Source organism: Hirundo rustica, chromosome 1, assembly GCF_015227805.2.
Source record: "Hirundo rustica isolate bHirRus1 chromosome 1, bHirRus1.pri.v3, whole genome shotgun sequence".
Taxonomy (NCBI): domain Eukaryota; kingdom Metazoa; phylum Chordata; class Aves; order Passeriformes; family Hirundinidae; genus Hirundo; species Hirundo rustica.
The window spans coordinates 14,821,773-14,838,700 of NC_053450.1; the positions used below are offsets into that span (position 1 = coordinate 14,821,773).

The 16,928-nt window shown below is 41.7% G+C and overlaps 1 protein-coding gene across 5 annotated transcripts in view; it reads left to right on the forward strand.

Annotated features, from left to right (window-relative positions):
- Positions 1 to 4,144: 4,144 nt before the first annotated feature.
- The window catches only part of TRPS1 (transcriptional repressor GATA binding 1), a 209,300-nt gene continuing 196,516 nt past the window's right edge, over positions 4,145 to 16,928 (forward strand). For 4 of the 5 annotated variants that reach the window (XM_040062488.2, XM_058420496.1, XM_058420497.1 and 1 more), the window contains exon 1: positions 4,842 to 4,970. The gene's annotated coding sequence lies outside the window, so the exon portion shown is untranslated. Of the gene's footprint in view, positions 4,237 to 4,841; positions 4,971 to 16,928 lie in introns of those variants that run through there. The other variant, XM_040062478.2, reaches the window with a different exon arrangement.

Consider the following 16,928-nt stretch of genomic DNA (forward strand, 5'->3'; position numbering starts at 1 on the left):
CCAATCCCCCTAGAAAACATCTGTTGAATCTGGGATGATGCCATGGTATTAGCTCTTCAGTTGCATGCTGTTTCATTGGCTGTTCTCAGCGCTGCCCTGTCTATCACAACGCATAATCTCTTTTCAAAGATGTTTCAACCACATCGTTAGGGTCCCCAGTCCCATTTCTTTGAAAATCAGTGGTAGTTTTTAGCCTTTGGCGCACAACTTGAAGTTTAGAAACTTGACTCTGTGCAGGGTGTAAGACAGGGAACAAAAGTTTCCCGACAATTTCATGTGACAAAAGTTCTGCAAATAAAATAAGTGTGTCTGCAGAAATTCTGCAAGTTGCTGTGTTTATGATCCCAAGAATCTCACACTGGAGTGCTTCAGACTCATAACTTAGTGCTTCTCAAAATGTTCATTTTTGAAGACAGTATAAGAGAACTGTCTTCAGAACTCAAGTAATATGCTACCAACCAGAGGGAGAATAATACAGAAATACTTTCTTGATTATGTGTGCTAAAGCAGCAGGCATTTAAGAACAACAAATGTCAATCTCTGAGGTTTTTGTGGAGAATTGCAATTTATGACGTGTTAGGGTAAACAGTTGGATTATATTTCTGAAATGCATGTTCCATCAGGTAAAATCATTGTGATTATAGGCCCTAGTACTTTCAGTAAGTTATGCACTAAAAGGCTGAAATTGTAAAACAAGTATGCTTATGCTTTACTGTTAATCCCTCTTTGTATCTACGCTGAGTAAACTACAAGAGAAACTGCATTAAACAATAAAGGCAAAAATGGCATGTTATGTCATCTTGATAAACAATGACTGTTGTACTGTTTTCCTTCAAGAAGCAACTGTGACTGGCCTCTGTATTCTCCCTCAATGTGCCTGACTGTAAAAAAAAAACCCAAAAACCTGTAGGATTACTTAGAAGTTACTTTGTTCATGCCTCTCAGTGAAAGTAGCACTTTCTCTGCCTCTTCTCACTTTGCTGCTTTTCCTTCATTTCCTCAGCTCTTATCTACTAGAGAAAGCTGAACTTGTCTTTTCAAAAACAACCTACTTTCATGCAGACTATGAATTTTGAACAAAGTGAAATAAAACTTCCTTTAAGTGGTTTTCGAAAAGTTTGACAGCAGAAGATAATAAATGAAAATAAATCTACAATATTTCTCCTAATGCAATTTTTGCCATGTCAATGTCAAAGCATTCTAACAACAAATCAACAAATATTTGAATGAAAACAATATACATAACTTATTTTCCTATATTGGAAACAACTGTCAAACAATTATTATATGACTTCATGAATTAGTTGGCTTTTTTGAAATAGTCCTGCTAGAATTAAAAAAAAAAAAAAAAAAAGGGGGAGGGGGGGCGGGGGGAGTCTTTGAGCCTGAACATATTGTGTCAATCATAAGCATATGCAATGTATCTAAGCCATGAGGTAAAAATTTTCTTTGTAAATTATTTCATAAATAAATAATTTGCCTGAAAAAATCTATAAAATATTTTTTGCCTTTGTTAAGTTCTCTACAGTTCTTTGTGGTGAATATAAACAGATTCATATTGACATTTTCTTGATCTGCTTTAACTTGAATTACCGAATGTATCATGAAAGCATTTCTAAGAAAGATACGGTAACAAACTTTTTCTGAGAGATAGATTATTTCTTCAGGGTTGTCCACTTGAAACTATGAAGACATGTTGTGTCCTTCTCATCGTTGCCTATGAAAGGCTTTGTGGTTTCACTTTAAAAGTGCAGGCACAGAGATACTCATGTCCTTTAAAAACACACCTCTGTAATACTGCTCTACAGGTGAAAAAAGGTGGGTTTGTTATCAAGCTTTGCACATGTTGAAATCTGTGTTTTTGCTGTTATCAGTCTTCACAGTTTGTCATAATGTGAATAAAATCTGGGAAAGCTACAGCCATACATAAGAACTGGCTGGGATTTAAGGTGTGGGGGGCATAATTTCCTGGTTTAAAATAAAAAGATATTAATAAGTCTCACTAGAGCAGAGAAGTGAAGGGAAATAACTCTTGTTTAAATATTTTCCACTTGCTGGTAAGATGCTCAGCCAAATCATCAGACAAAATACCTACCTATTTTAACTCATCCTATGCAAGACATATGCCAAGCGAACAGTCACTTGGGGCTGACATGCTCAGTAAAAACAGTAAAATAAAAATTGCTGAGAAACCCACGTTTGAATGGATGTGATAAAAATACTTGCTTTTCGGAGTTCTGTATTCACTAAAGTTTATGGAAGTGGCTTGTCTCTTTGACTGTGGTTCAGCCATGGCATTTGCAGCTTGTGAAAAAGTAAATTTATGAAGTCAGGAAAGGTTGTTTGCATATGAGTGAGGTGCTACCAAGCATGAGGTACTAAAGAATCGAGGCAGACTCTAACATTTGGTATTACTTTCCTTAGCATTCCATATATCTCTCTGCTGCTCCGAACTCATTTTCTGTGGATGGGTATAGAGGGAGTACCACACATAATCAGTGAGTACCCCTTTCCCTGTGTCAGGGATCCTACTGTGCGTGCTAATCATGCAACCTTCCATTTTCAACATGACAAGTTCACCTCTTGTATGTGAATTACTTCTATTCATAAAGTGCTTTATCAGACAACCCTACAAAAGAACTTAAGGGGGAAACGTGTTCATGGGTGATTTACACAAGCAATTACTTTACAAATCTTTCAGTGGATAATATTAAACATGTATGAAGAATATTTAAGTTTGGAGCAAGGGCCGAGAATGCCTTAATTTTTACAATACGGTTTCAATTTGCATCCCCACGTATCTCTGAAGTTTTGTTACTTTACACTTCACCATTTATTTGAGAGTAAAATTGTAAGGAAAAAGTTATGCAATTTCAAATATTTGGGGGGAAGTAGCTTCAACTCTCAAACTGTAATCATTTAACTATTTTCCAACTTCTTCCTCGAATAATGTGTTAGTAGTTGCAAGCAAGAAGAATGCATCTATTTGAATGTGAAATCAGCTTAAAACAACTTGCATGGGAGGAAAAGCACACCATATAAAGTCACCTAACTGCAGAAAAATTGTGTCCAAATACCCAACAAATGTTTACATAGTTCTTAACGCCTACTATATTTGGGATTTTAAAACCCTTTCATAGGAACCTTTTATGTACTGCTTCTCTTTGGAGAGAGTTTTTACATTGACACGCAGACTTCTGGCAGTTCGTAGCATGGGGGATATAGGAGTATTTCGAATTGAAAAAGTTCTGCACAAGGAAGGAAAGCTGTGAGGGTTTTCTCGGATCAGCTCGGGACTGACCTGTGACCGGTATCAAAGCGCCGGCGGTAACGGAACTGTTCCTCGCTCAACCTGGGAACTGTCTGCCCACCCGCCTCAGCACCCGCACACATACGCGGGGCACAGGACAGAGAGGTGATACTGAATCTGGGGGAGACCCCGAGCAGGGCTGAGGTCTCCCGAGGGGGGCAGCTACCGGGGCGCGTGGGTCGCGCCTTTTATCCCCGCCGCCACCTTTTCCAATCCCGCAGGGCAGCCGCGGGTCCCAGTGACAGCCGCGGGCACGGCCGCCGCCTCCCGCGGGCCGCGCTGGGGGCGCGCCTGTGGCCTGCGGCTATCCCTGCTCCGACTCAGCCCAAGTGCCCGCGGCCGCGGGGCGACGCGCCCCCTCCGCTCGGCGGGCCTGGCCCGCGCCGCCCGTGGCCCGGCGGCGGGCGGAGGCGGCGGCGGGGGGCGGCGCGGGCCGCGCGGCGGGGCCGCCTGCACTGTCTCTTTAAGGGCGCTCCGTCTGGGGTGGCGCTTTCCTCCGCGAAGGCTCCTTTGATATTAATAGTGTTGGTGTCTTGAAACTGACGTAATGCGGGGAGACGGAGGTCCTGACAAGCGATAACAGTCCCGATAACGCGCCGGCCGCCCCGCGCTCCCAGGCCGCCGCCTCGCTGCCGGCGGGGCCGCCGCGCCGTGCCCCGGCCCGCGCCCCCCGGCCCGCCGCGCCCCCGCCCCCGCGCCGCACCGCACCGCCCGCCGGCGGGCCCGTCGCCCCCTCCCCGCCGAGCGGGGCCGAGGGGGGAGGCAGCGGCGCCGCGGCCCCCCAGCCCCCCCCCCCACCCCACTCCCCGGCCACCGCCACATAATCCGCGTCCAACTCCGCCGGCAGCAGGAGACGGTTCATGGCTCGCGCCGCGGTTCCACCATCTTCCAGGCTGCCGGGGCTGTTGCTGCCGGTTAATCAACAGGTAAGCGCGGGGGGGCGCGGGCGGGGGCGGCGGGGAGAGCGCCGCGGCCGGCGGGCCGGGCGGGGGCGGCGCGGCGGCGGCGGGCGCGGGGGGGCCGCGCGCGGGGCGGGGGCGCGGCGCCCGCGGCAGCGTGGCGTGCGCCCGGGGGGGGGGGGCAGCGGGGGTGCACCCCCTCCCCCCAAAATTTAACCCCCCCCCAAAATAAAAACAACAATAACAACAATAACAACAAAAGCGGAGGGTGGGTGAGCGTAATGTCAGGCAACGGGGGCTGCTCGGATTTCACAGGCTTCTCTCGGTGCATCCCCCCCCGCACCCCCCATTCCCCCCGCCGGAGGGTCAAAGCCATGTGTGATGGCTGGAAATTGGCGACTTCAAAACGGCGGTAGCCCCGCTGGAGTCGGGAGGGTCAAGTTCAGCGGCGGCGGCGGGCAGGGGGAGCAGCCCCCCGGCGCGGAGGCGGGGAGGGGAGCGGCGGCGGCCGCGGGCTGGTGCGGCTTGCTCTGCCCTCCCCTACGCGCCGCTCCGCGCCTTATCTCCGCGGTCGCCGGTTCCCCGGCACCGGGGCGCTCGGGGGGAGGGGAAGGGAGACGCGGGGGGTGGAAGTAGAAGACGAGCACAGAGGGTTCGCATCCGATGGGCTGCAGTCGCACAGTCCTGCCGCTCCTGCCGCTGCTGGAAGTTTTAATGGGGATCATGACAAGCGGGGCACAGAGACACCATCATGAAGAGTAGTAAGTTTGGGAAAAACTTTTTTTTTTTTTTTTTTCCCTTTTTCTCCCCTTTGAATTTTTTTTCCCCTTTCTATTTTTTCTCTCCTTTCCCTGGGACACACCGGGAGAGGCCGAGTGCGAAGCGGTGCTGCTCCGGCAGGAGGGATTTGGATTCCTCCCGGTCACACCGGGGTAACAGGCGACATAGTGGTGGTGGTGATTTTTTTATTTATTTTTCTTTTTTTCTTTTTTTCCCCCAAATCAGAGGCAGAGACACGTTAAACTTTTCCCTCTTAAAGGCGAAGCCCCACTGCCAGCGCTGTGTGCCCGCGCCCGGCTCTCTGCTTGCCACAACTTCGTGGAGCGTCTCACCTCCCCGCCCCCCGGCCCGGGGGCTGCGGTGGGGGCTGCCCCCGCTGCAGCCGCCCGCGTGTGGCTTCCCGAAGGGAGGAATGAATGGAGGCGAGGCCGGGGCTGGAGTGGCTTCGCGGCGGTGGGCGCTCCGCGGCCGGGGCAGGGAGATCGCAGGTCCGGGGCCGCGCAGGGTCTGGCCCGGGGGCTGCGGCCGCTGCGCTGCCCCGGGACGCGAGCGGCTCCCCGGGGGGGGGGGGCTTGACATTTCGGGGGCTTTGTTTATCTGCCTCCCTGCTGCAAATCACGGCGCTCAGACACCCCGGCACTCCTACGCGGGTTCTAGTGGGGCCCGCTAGTCTTCTTTATCTTTTTTTTCCACGACCGGTTGTGTTTTGTATCTGCAAATGGCAGACTTCTCCAGTGCACTGACTCAGCTGGCTATAACTAAGTGATAAGCTAGAGAGACGTCTCCCCTCCATCACTTGTTCGTTGCCCGTGCGAGCACCTTGCCTGGCAGAGCAGGAGACGGGTCACCCCAGCACCCTTTGGGACCAAGGCGACACGTCCCTTGCGAGGGGGAAAGATTATCTAGTAAAGAAAATGTAAGCTGTTCTGCAGACTGTGCTGCCTTCGCTGCTTTTACAGTACGCGGTACATTTTGAATGTTGATGGAAACGGACAAGAATTTAATGCGTCTCAGGTTATATTTAATTGAGTTCAGTAAAGTCTCTCAAGAACCCATCAAACTTTTTTATCATTTGGGCTGTTGTCTTCAACTACGCAACCGAATCCTATGGATGTTGGTGGCATCATGTTACTTTCCTGTTGGTTTTAGTAAAAGTTGAACATTTAGAGAAGATTGCCAGAGTTAAAAATGCAAGGGGCAGCAAAGAAAAGTAAGTGGCAGGAGCCAGTTCCTGACGTGGACAAAATGAGAATAAAAGTTACAGTAATCTTCTGAAATGCAGTCTGGGTTTGCCTCATGTTCACAATCCGTGTGTTAGGTTTAGACAGCTCTCTCAGATATTCCACCAGAATGACATTAAAAAAAACAAAACTCCAAAAGAGTGAAGGGTATTTTTTTTTTTTTTAAGTAATCTGGGTCTGTGAGTAAACACACAGTTTGTTTGAGAACATCAACTATTTCCTGTAAATTGTGATGCTGACAAGACTGTCTGGAAATGATATCAACACTTTGAAAGATTTTTTTCTTTCTGTTTTAACCACTGAATGAAAGTCTGTTAATAATATGTCAAACCAAACAAGTGGAACCTTTCTCTGTAAAGGTGAAAAAAAAGTATTTTTCTTTTTTCCTCTTGAATAATGTATGCCTGCCTGAGGTTTGCCACAGAGTCAGTGATTCTGCAGTTCAGTAGTGCATCAGTATACAAGCTTATCCTCAGACTGTGACAACAGAAGTCTGCTTCATCTTTTTAAAATCAAGGGAGATTAGACATGAGAAAAACAGTCAGTTCGTAATCCACCCTGTTCTGTCTGATTATCACTTTTTTTTTTTTTTTTTTTTTTGGTTGCATATAATAACTTTCTCTGTTTGAAACTTTGCATATACATAGTCACAACAAAGTAAGTAAAGGGCAAAGTTGCATCAGCTTTTAAGTTTACATGTATTGCCTGTGATCCTCTGAAACAGACTCCAAATAACACTGAGCAGTCTGTGCCTGTGAGAGTGTGGCTTTTTTTTTTTTTTTTTTTTTTTTTTTTAATTTGTAGCACTGTTAATAAAAGAAAAGAATGTAAATGACAACTTCAGAGATCTGAGACTTCTTTGGGCATCAGACACAATGCAGCCAGGTTACCCTTTCATGTTTTTAATGCATTTTTAGTATAATTTATATAGTAGCTTTATGGGTTGACTTACATTTTTATCAGTGAGAGTAAATTCAATAACATTTGATGAATCCCTAGCAGGATTATTTTCCATAATGTCTTCTCTAGCATTTGTAGTAAACTTTCACAGTGCACACTATTATCAGGGATGGTCTGGCTAAGTGTAAAGAATGCTCTTATCCACCTATCGTGATAGTACATTTATAACAGCAAAGTACTAGTTCTTTTCTGTGGACTTGAGTGTCTGTGACATGAATTGTTTCTTGTCAAATCTGTGTATTCCAATCAAATTATATTTTAATGCTAGTTGACACCTTGGGTTTTATATTTTCAAAGCATTGTGCAAGCAATGACTAATTACTTTCTGTTCGTGCGAATTACCTCTTTTAGCACTTTATCAGGCAGTTGCTTTGAAGTAAAACTATTTTACATTACAGTGCGAAAGAGTTAAAAAATTAGCAGAGACATTTAGGAAAAAACCCAAAATGTAATTACAACCAGGCAACTTTTGGTACGTATTTAAATTTTTCTTTTTATGTGGAACTTTCTTTCCAAGGCTGGGGGGGCTGTATGTGTATGAATATTTATGTTTCTTACAAACTCTTGACAATATTTTAATGTAATAATCTTAATAGAAACATTCTCAGATCTTAACTGAAGCCACACTGGCAGTATCGCTTTAATAAAGGTTTGTGGGTAACACCAAATATAACATTGTGAGAAAGTTTATGGTTAAATATTTTTGAATGTGATAGGCTGGGAATCTGACAACCCTTTTTGTTAGGTGAAAGTATAGTAGAAATAAATTACATTTTTAATACAGTTTCAGGTAGAACAAACTGCCGTCTAGTAGTAAAAGTATTGGCCTTGAACAGAAATATGTTCTGATTAAGGTATTCTAACTGGTGTGTAAAATGAAGCTATTCATTCAGTAAACTGACAACTTTCCAGTTGGTGTTTGACCTTACTTAATTTAGTTTCCTCAGCACAACTAGTGAGGTAGCCTGGATCTGTTTTTGGCAGTCCTGGGCAACTGTAAACTTGGATATATTTGTCCCAAATATTATACCTCACGAGTTAAAAACTAATTGGTTAAAAAGAATAGCAGGCAGGTATGAGGAAAAAAAAGAAAAGTGGGGTTTTTTTTTGTTTCTGAAACTTTCTCAAGTTCTTACCTAGTAAGAAAACAATGCTATTTTCAAATACTGGTGATTAATACTATAACCAGAGTAGTCTGCACCCATTTATTGTATAAATACCATTGCCTGTTGACCTTTGGATACATTAATTACAGTATATCTGGTCTAGGTTCTATTATTTTTGTCTGTCCAGAAGATAAATAAAGGTGCCCTTTCCAGTCCTTCTGGAGAACTTTTTTTCTTGGTATTGTCATGAATTATGGAGTTCTTTTTCCTGCCCTGTGCCAATGAAGTTCTCTTTTGACTTTAAAAGATAAGCCTGCATCCAAAGAGAAAATATTTGATTATTTTAAAACTATTTTGTGCTTCAGTTTTTATGGTATATACAAGGTTTCTGGGCTTCGCTCTTTTTTTTTTTTTTTTTTTTTTTTTTTTGGATAGTGTGTTTGCTAATTAAAAGAAAAGCACAATGAGTTATATTGGATTATGTGAAGGATTAAAGTACAATTACACCATTAAATAGTAAATGTTTACAAGGGCAAGACTTGCAACTACATTTTTCAGATTATGCTTATTATTCACTCCTTGGTGTTATTTTGCACCTAATCAATAAAGGGCCTTCCAGAACGCAGCTCCTTCGCCAGTTGTATATGTGCCCAGAACACAAGAAACGCTGCTGGGGCAGAGGAGCACAGGGAGGGGAGGGAAGTGCTGGCATATTACTCTGACTTCTTGTCATGCAGACCAAAGCTCAAATGAAACACGGAGCAATGGGAGGATAACTCCCCTAGTCTCGATTTAAATCCCCAGTGGACATTTTGTCACACACCAAAAGCATTGCAAAACCAAACACCAGTCCACTTGACGTGTCGTCCAGAGTCAGAGGAGCCTCAGATTTGGCGTCACGGGGTTTAGAAGACTGTGATTTAGGTGAACTGGCGCAGCTGTGTGTAAGAAACTTATAGCCATTATGTTTTATTCATGTTCTGTGCTATTAGATTCTTATTTTCTAGTACCTTTAAAGCGGTTCTTTAAAATTTTATAATAACACCACCGGTGAAAAATACATCTAAAATTTAACAGAACTTGCCAATCCTTCTATCAGTGATTTTTAATATGGTCCTGCTGCATTAACTAAGGAATCTTATTCCTGCTGGGGATCTCTGCATGGGGATTTAGTAGAACTATTGAAGGAAAATGCTTCATTAAGTCACGTAGATGCCACGGGTGGCGCTTCTGCAGGACGTTTCTGCAAAGCCCAGTTGGTTTCATCCCATAAAGTTCGGTGGAACGTTTCCGTCTCGTAAGGGATGTGTGTGAGTACAGCAGCTACAATAAGATTTTCTGCCTTGAAAAGAGTTATTTTGAATTGCAAAGTTTAGTCCTAATAGTAATTTTTACTTTCTTAGCTTCAGTTGATGCATGTCTAGTTTCTTATAAGTCTGCTTTCTTTCCAGGCTCAGATCATCTTTTCTCTTTTCCTTTAAATGTATTTAAAAATATTTAATTTTTAAAATGTTACTAGCCCTTTAAAAACCTGTAATAAATGCTTTACAAGTGGCTAGACACCTTCCCTGGTGGTTTAATTTATACAAGCAGGAAACTTTCTCTCCTTCTTTCTCTCTCTTTCTTGTTTTCTTTAAACCAACTGACGTAATGCCAAACTTTGCTTTAAAAGAACAGACAGAAGTAATTGGTAGCTTTTAACTTTTAATAATGTTCTGGATTGGTTTTAGTGGCCAAACTGCACTTTTTAAAAATATCAAGTAAAAACGGGCTTGTGGCCTGAGGAAGAAAGGCCCTGTTGATGCAGTTATTTTTATTCTTGTTTTTCAATCTGTTATTAAAAATCTTTCCTGCTGAGCCCTGCTGGATTTCTCCAATTGCTCTTTGTGATGGCTGGTGCATTTCAGGTTACGGTAACTTAAACTGTTTTCTGATTTTTACTTTTTTTCCCCTTGTGGGCACTTTGAGATGCTTTATCCTTATGTGTTTTGTTTTTATTTGATTTCCCCCAGCATTCCTTCTGTCTTATCCAGCACCTGACTCCTTCTTTCAGCGAAACAATGTATTTTGATTCAGAGAGAAATAATATGTTAAATTTACATTTGATGCCTGTTCAATGAATATTACTTTCCTAGTATGAGTGTGTTTTACACCTGTTAGTGACGCTGATTAGGAAGATTGTCCATTGCAGGACACACGAGAGATCTTATCTTTCAGTGTCCACTTCGTGTGTTCTCCACCCCATGTCTTAAAGCTAAACGAGATTTTAGAATATGTTTAGTAATAGTTTCGAGTGATCTGTATCTATTACTAATATTTCTATTAACTTGATATTAGAAACAACCCAGCAAAGGGATTTTAAAAAATAACTGTAAAATCCAGTCAACACATTTTTTCCTCATTCCTTTATTTTGTTCAGGGTTTTCTGTCTCTTTTTCTTAATTTCTTTTCTACATCTGCTGGGATTTTGAGCACAGGCAAACTTTCTACAGTAAAAGACGGAGTTGGGCAATAGACTTTCTTGACGAAGTTGACGTCAGGACGACTTCATAAGTTGGCAAGTAGGAAAATGGTTCAAAGACTGAGTTGGCTTGTGCCAGTTTTCCCTTCCTTTAGGGGAGACACTCCACCCAGTAGGAGGTTACCCCACCCAACGTGGAGAACTATAATTCAGTGGCAACACTTTAAATGTCAATCCTCCCTAGGGTTTAAACCCCAGACTTGTCTTGCCTCAATCTTTATATTTAATCTAACATTCAATCTGTTGAAGTAACATCTCATCTTCATAAGCACTTTCGGGGCCTGATCCTGCAATTCTCATTCTTGAAAAATACTCACTGTCGTCAGGGGGACTTTTGGTTTCAGTAAAAGCTGCAGGATTGGCCTCTGTAGAGTTGTGTGTGTCTGTGTCTGTCTGACTGTAAGATTGTGTCTGCCTGATGAATACCATACAATCCCTGTTGTTTAAGATGAAGTTGTAAAATACTTAGAAATCTGAAGAAGCCCTGGAGTAGTAATGCTGTAAAAGAGTTTTTCCTCAATAAGTGAAGTGTATGGTGTATGTATTTTTAATTTAGCGATTTCCCAGGTTAAAATATGATTTAAAAAGGGTCCAACTCTGAAGAACTTAAGGCATTTTTACCTTTTTTTTTTTTTCTGTATTTCTCTTTGTCATGCCGTAGACATATTTTTGAATGCTGCTTTTAGCAATTTTGTCATCTCTAATGGAAAATGAAAATCACGGCCTGTAGCTTAGTGCCCACAGTAGGTGTTGGGATACTTGGACAATACTGAGAACGCTCAAGGAAGAATTAGGTTTTGGTGTATTTTCAAAGTCAACATGTGATTTTTATAGGTACATTTTACTTCATTGTGGTGTCTATTCTCAAGCATCCTTTTCAGATCCCCCATTACATTTAGCAAGGCTGACAATTCAAAAGGGAATGTATAATGTGATATTGTAAAAATGTCACAGAAAAATTGATGGTGTGTTCATCTCTGTATTTTGAAAGCATTCCAGCATTTTTAGTTTACGAATAGATCTGGGAAAAAAAGTCCGTAAAAGATGATGCTGAAAATCATCAATGCACTTAAGTTTCTCAGCAAGATTTACTTAAACAGTGTGCTTCAGTTTTGCCTCCAACCACTTCAAGCCACCTCTGATCCAAGAATGTATGAGTTCTTGGTTCCTGGAAGATTAAGCATGACAGTTTCTATTATGTAATGAACGGCAGTATTGTTTGAACAAAGGTAACATATTTTGATTTGTGTACCTTTTTTTGGCAGCTGGCACTAGAGTGTGTCTAAAATGAGTGGTGATCTAACAGTGTAAATATCTGAATGTTCTTGAAGCACACAGTATAGATGTAGTGTGTTTAAATCATTGAATCTATCTACCTATATTATATAGAATGTGTATGTATGTGTATATACAAAGCCGTAAATGGTGTGTTCTGCTATCTGTAGCCTTCAAATGTGTATCCTTTGGGTATTCCTGACCTACTTTGCAAAGTCTGCAGTCTGAAGTACATACTGAAACTTAAAAAATCAAACATAAAGCTTGGTGGTTCACAGAAAAAAAAAAAAAAAAAAAAGGGAATTTTTCTAGTAGTTAATTAAAAAGGGGGGGGGGGGGGGGGAAGGCATGGTCTGCCTAGCCAAATACCTTGCAGACTGCTTTTGGATATCCCAGTGACAGTACAGGGAATTTTTTTAAAAAACCAAAATCTCACGTTATTTAAAAAAAGATTGACGTAGATCCTGAAGTTAAGTAGTGCCTAAAATTCCTTTATTCAGAATGTGGTTTAATAAAAGTGAAATGAGTTAGGATGAAGCAATTTTCTTTGGAGGTGAGGGGTTTCATTGTTTCCAACATGAGTCTCCTTGACTTTCTCACATGCCTCTCTTCAGGCAGAAGCCGTGAGATGTGGAGCATAATCAAAAACTTACTATGCAGGTGAAACTTTGCTTCATGAATTCAGTTAATGAAAGATAACTCCAGTTTCCTAACCTGAAAGTAGTTTGCTTTTCTATTTAGAGTTCTCAGTGTTAGGTGTCTTAAATAATCTCAGCAGACATTGGCCAGCTGCAGATACAGAGTACAAACCAAAAATGCAATACATGTTGATCATTGCTGAGCCTTTTCCTCCTGCACAAATAGATATGGACACACACGCACACACACAATTAATAAGCTAAACCTTGCCCCAAATACCTGAGGGAAAAGCTTGTGAAAATAGATTAGCCTTACCATGTGCCTTGCAGGTAAACAGTATCTGCCTCTGTTAGAGCAATGGGAGAGGAGAACTGCTGAACAGAGGCTGCCTGCCCATGCCGCCCAGGCACTCAGCTCTGGAGTGAAATTTGGGGGCCCTCAGTAAAAATCCCACCTCTCATTTCAGCTGTTACAATGGTAGGAAGGAAGAAACAGTAACTCATGTCTCCCATCTACTGTATATACTGTTTTCTTTCTGTGGCCTGCTACCGACATCTGAAATTTATGCCATCCAATTAGTCTCCTTTTACGTTCCTCAGATCCTGAGTTTTCTTTAGAACTAAACTCCTATTTGCATGTTATGTCTGTCATGAAAAAAATAATAATGTAATGGATTAAATTAATCCTGTAATAGTTGTTTGAGCATACTGTAGGAATGTAAATAATTTTGTGGCATTGAGCTCATATTTCCAGTCTTATGGGGGGTAAGATCAGAAGTTATCAACAGCATATATCTGAGTCATTCAGCTACAATAAATCTTCCAACAAATACCCACCCTTTGCACACCCAGAGATATTCTCCAAGACTGTTGAAACTCTGCACACACCTGTATCTTACGTGTAAGTCCATATGCATGACTAGTAGATGTATCTTCACCTACAATCAGATAGTATGTAAGCCTACAGCAGCTGCAATCAAAGTAGTCCATGGACAAAGGGTTTGATTGCTATTTGATTGCTGCTGGCTGTGTGGCCCTCAAGGTTGTCTTTTCCCTGTAGAAAGTCCCAAAGAATCTTTTGTTGAAAAGAAGTGTGGCATACGGCACTCACTCCAGCTTTGCTGGAACTCAGGATACAAAGCATTAAGTGCCTCATCAATATCAGGTCAGAAGTGATCGTGCATAATTCATTGCTCTCTAGGTGTCATTCTGTTATATATAAGGTGCTCTGCCTCTCTTATTTTGTCTGTTCGTCCCTCATGCAGATCACTCTTTTATACTGCCCTATGCACATACATCCATTCTAAAAATACATGGAAATGGAAGTCCATCTGTGTTGCATAATTTTTTACAAAAACACCAGTGTTTGTATTGTTCTTTCTCTGAGCCCTTAATGAGTTTAAAGAATTTAATGTGACTTAATGAGAGTTCTTATTCTGTTTCTGACACAGACACTAATGAGGGAAAAGTAGAACAAATTGAAAACCAACTTTTACTTGCTCGTTTCATGATGTCATCAAATACAGGATATTACAACTCCTGGAAAAATTTACAAATCTAGGCAAGAATCCATTTTGCGTCACTGCCTTTCAGTTGTTTGTGACATGAGGTTTGCTAGCAGAAAAACAAAGCTTAGCATAACTTGATTTTTTTTTTTTTTTTTTAATGTTTAGGGTGTTTTGGCAAATGATTTTTAGAAAAGTGAATCTAACCTGCTTTGTCTGTCAACCTGGCAGAAACTTAGATACTACCAAAGATTAACCAAAGATTGATTAATCCCTCTGATTATGGCCCTGATCTGCCCCCGTGCTTGGAAGGGACAAAACTTCTTGTAGCTTCATCTAGATTAAGATCCAGTCCTCATTGGGCAACATCTAATTCCAGTGCAGCTTACTGAGAGGGAAGTGTGATTTTTGGGGCTTCATGTTACACTTGCTGGAGTTTGGTACTTTACGGCAGTTCGCTGGACTAAGGACACAATAACAGTATTTTGTAAGGCAGCACCTTCCTTTTCTGTTCCTCACTCCGGATGGTCAGAGAGTATCTCACTGCATGAAGCTGCTCCTCAGCAGGACCACAGTTGGTTTGTCACCTTTAAAAGTGATTACTGTGGTTGGAAAACAGTTCATTTTCCAAAGTGGAATGAAAACTAAAAGCAGGTTTAGGAAGCGCACCTGCTTCTGAGCCTGGCTGCTACTCACTGGCTTCACGGGCATGCTTTTATCTTGTCCTCACCAGCTCCTCTCTGAAAAGCTTGCAGAGATAGCAGTGAAGAACAGCAGTGTAGAGATAGTGACTGGAGGTCTGGTATGACAGGTACATATCTATGGAAGCAGGCTCTAATGCCCTCACCAGGTTGCATGCCATGCCATCAGGGTGTTTTTGTCAGGCCAGGGGAAGCGGTGACTTCCATAATCCATAAATTGTGCTTTTGGTATAACCAAACTGCAGAAGGTTGCAGCGTCGTACATAAAATGTTTTTCTGTAACATCTGATTTTTTTTTTCAGCACTTAGTATTGTTAACAATATCAGATAAGCTGCATAATGTATGTTTTCTTAGGTTGATGTTAACCCTTGGCTCTTCTGTGAGGAATTTTATGGCTTTGCATTTTATTTTTTTTTACAATTAGTTGTTGGCTTTACATTTTTAACTGCAACAAAAGATAGCTAAAAAAAAATTAATAATAATTTGAATTGGAAATATGGGCATTTCTGACCAACTTTCTTGAAGATTTTCATACAAACAGAAGAAGAAAGTAACTTGTTCGGTTGGTTTTTATGAATGTATATGTGTATTTGTGGGTTTATTTTTTTTAAATAAATGTTTTCATAATTTGGTAGTTCAGCAAACATGAGTATATTCTGAAAATATTTCTTGCAAATATTCTGAGTTGAAGGCAGGTCTGAGTTGATAGTTTGTAGGCAGACAGAGTCTTGAGCCGCGAAACTATCTTCTGGAGTTTTGAAACACTGGAAAGTAAGATTTATTGGACCTTAAATATCCCCAGTGGTGCAAATTTATTTGGTGTTCATGGCAGTCTCAGCTTAACTTTCCTTGGAGATTTGTTGTGGTACTGCATTATCTAAGGAACATTTAAAATTGTTTGTGCAGGGTTTTTTCCTTCAGTCGTTCCTCAATTTTTATTTGTGCATGTGAAAATCTGTACTAAGAAAGATGACCTGGCAGCTCTGCTGAACTTTATGCTGCAAAACATTTTACCTGAATTGGACAAAATTAAGCATGTGAAAAGCTAACATTTTAAAAGATTTTTGTATCTATAGTGGTGCATGACAGTGGCTAGTTGTCAGTGAGAAGGAGCTTAAAAAAAAGTTACAGGAGAAAGAAGCAGTAGCTGTGGAATTTACTTTAATCGGGTGAATAAGACCCATGGCTAAGCAAGTTTTACCTTCTTGGATCTTCAGAATTTATTGCCAAAAAGACATATTCCTGAATAGAAAGAGAACTAAGATATTGTAAAATCCACTATGACATGAAGTGCTCTTACGGCACATGAATGCAATTTATTTATATTTTCTCTCCAGCAAACTGTGACTTCTTTTGACAGAAGGAATTTCAGATTAGCCCCTACCAGAGCAGTGCTGCCATAAACCCTGCACTCCTCACCTGTATCTCTGTGCAGCGCAATGGTCCGTGGTAGTTTTCATAGAGTGCTGTGCTGCTTTCAGTCTGGAATGGGACAGCAGTGACTTCACTTTTGCAGAAAAAGTACATTTTCTTAGGAAGTGCACTACATGAAAGGAGGAAGGGCAAGGAGAACGGAGAGAGTGCTCTGATATACGAGCTGAGATTATGGATATTGTAATGCTGTTTTTTTGTAGGACTGTAGAAAAATCACACTGGGACCAAAGTTCCTGTGGATTACCATGCGATATTTATTACCATTTTCCTGTGTTTTCCCTGGTTAGGATCTAATCCTTCAATGTCTGGAGCTGCATGGAGTTAAGAATTTGTCCATTCAGAGAGGAAAACCTTGCCAGCTATGGGATTTCAGTTTCTCTACCTGTATTTATTTACTTCCCCCTCTAAAATTTCTGAGAGCAAGGGGGTTGAGAGTGGAAGACAGAGATGGAGGATAGGTAAACTGAAGGAGTAGCAGGGGCAAACATCTGCTCAGTAAATAGTGTTTACTGATTACTGTTTACTGTCCAGCAGATTACTGCAGCTATATTTCTATG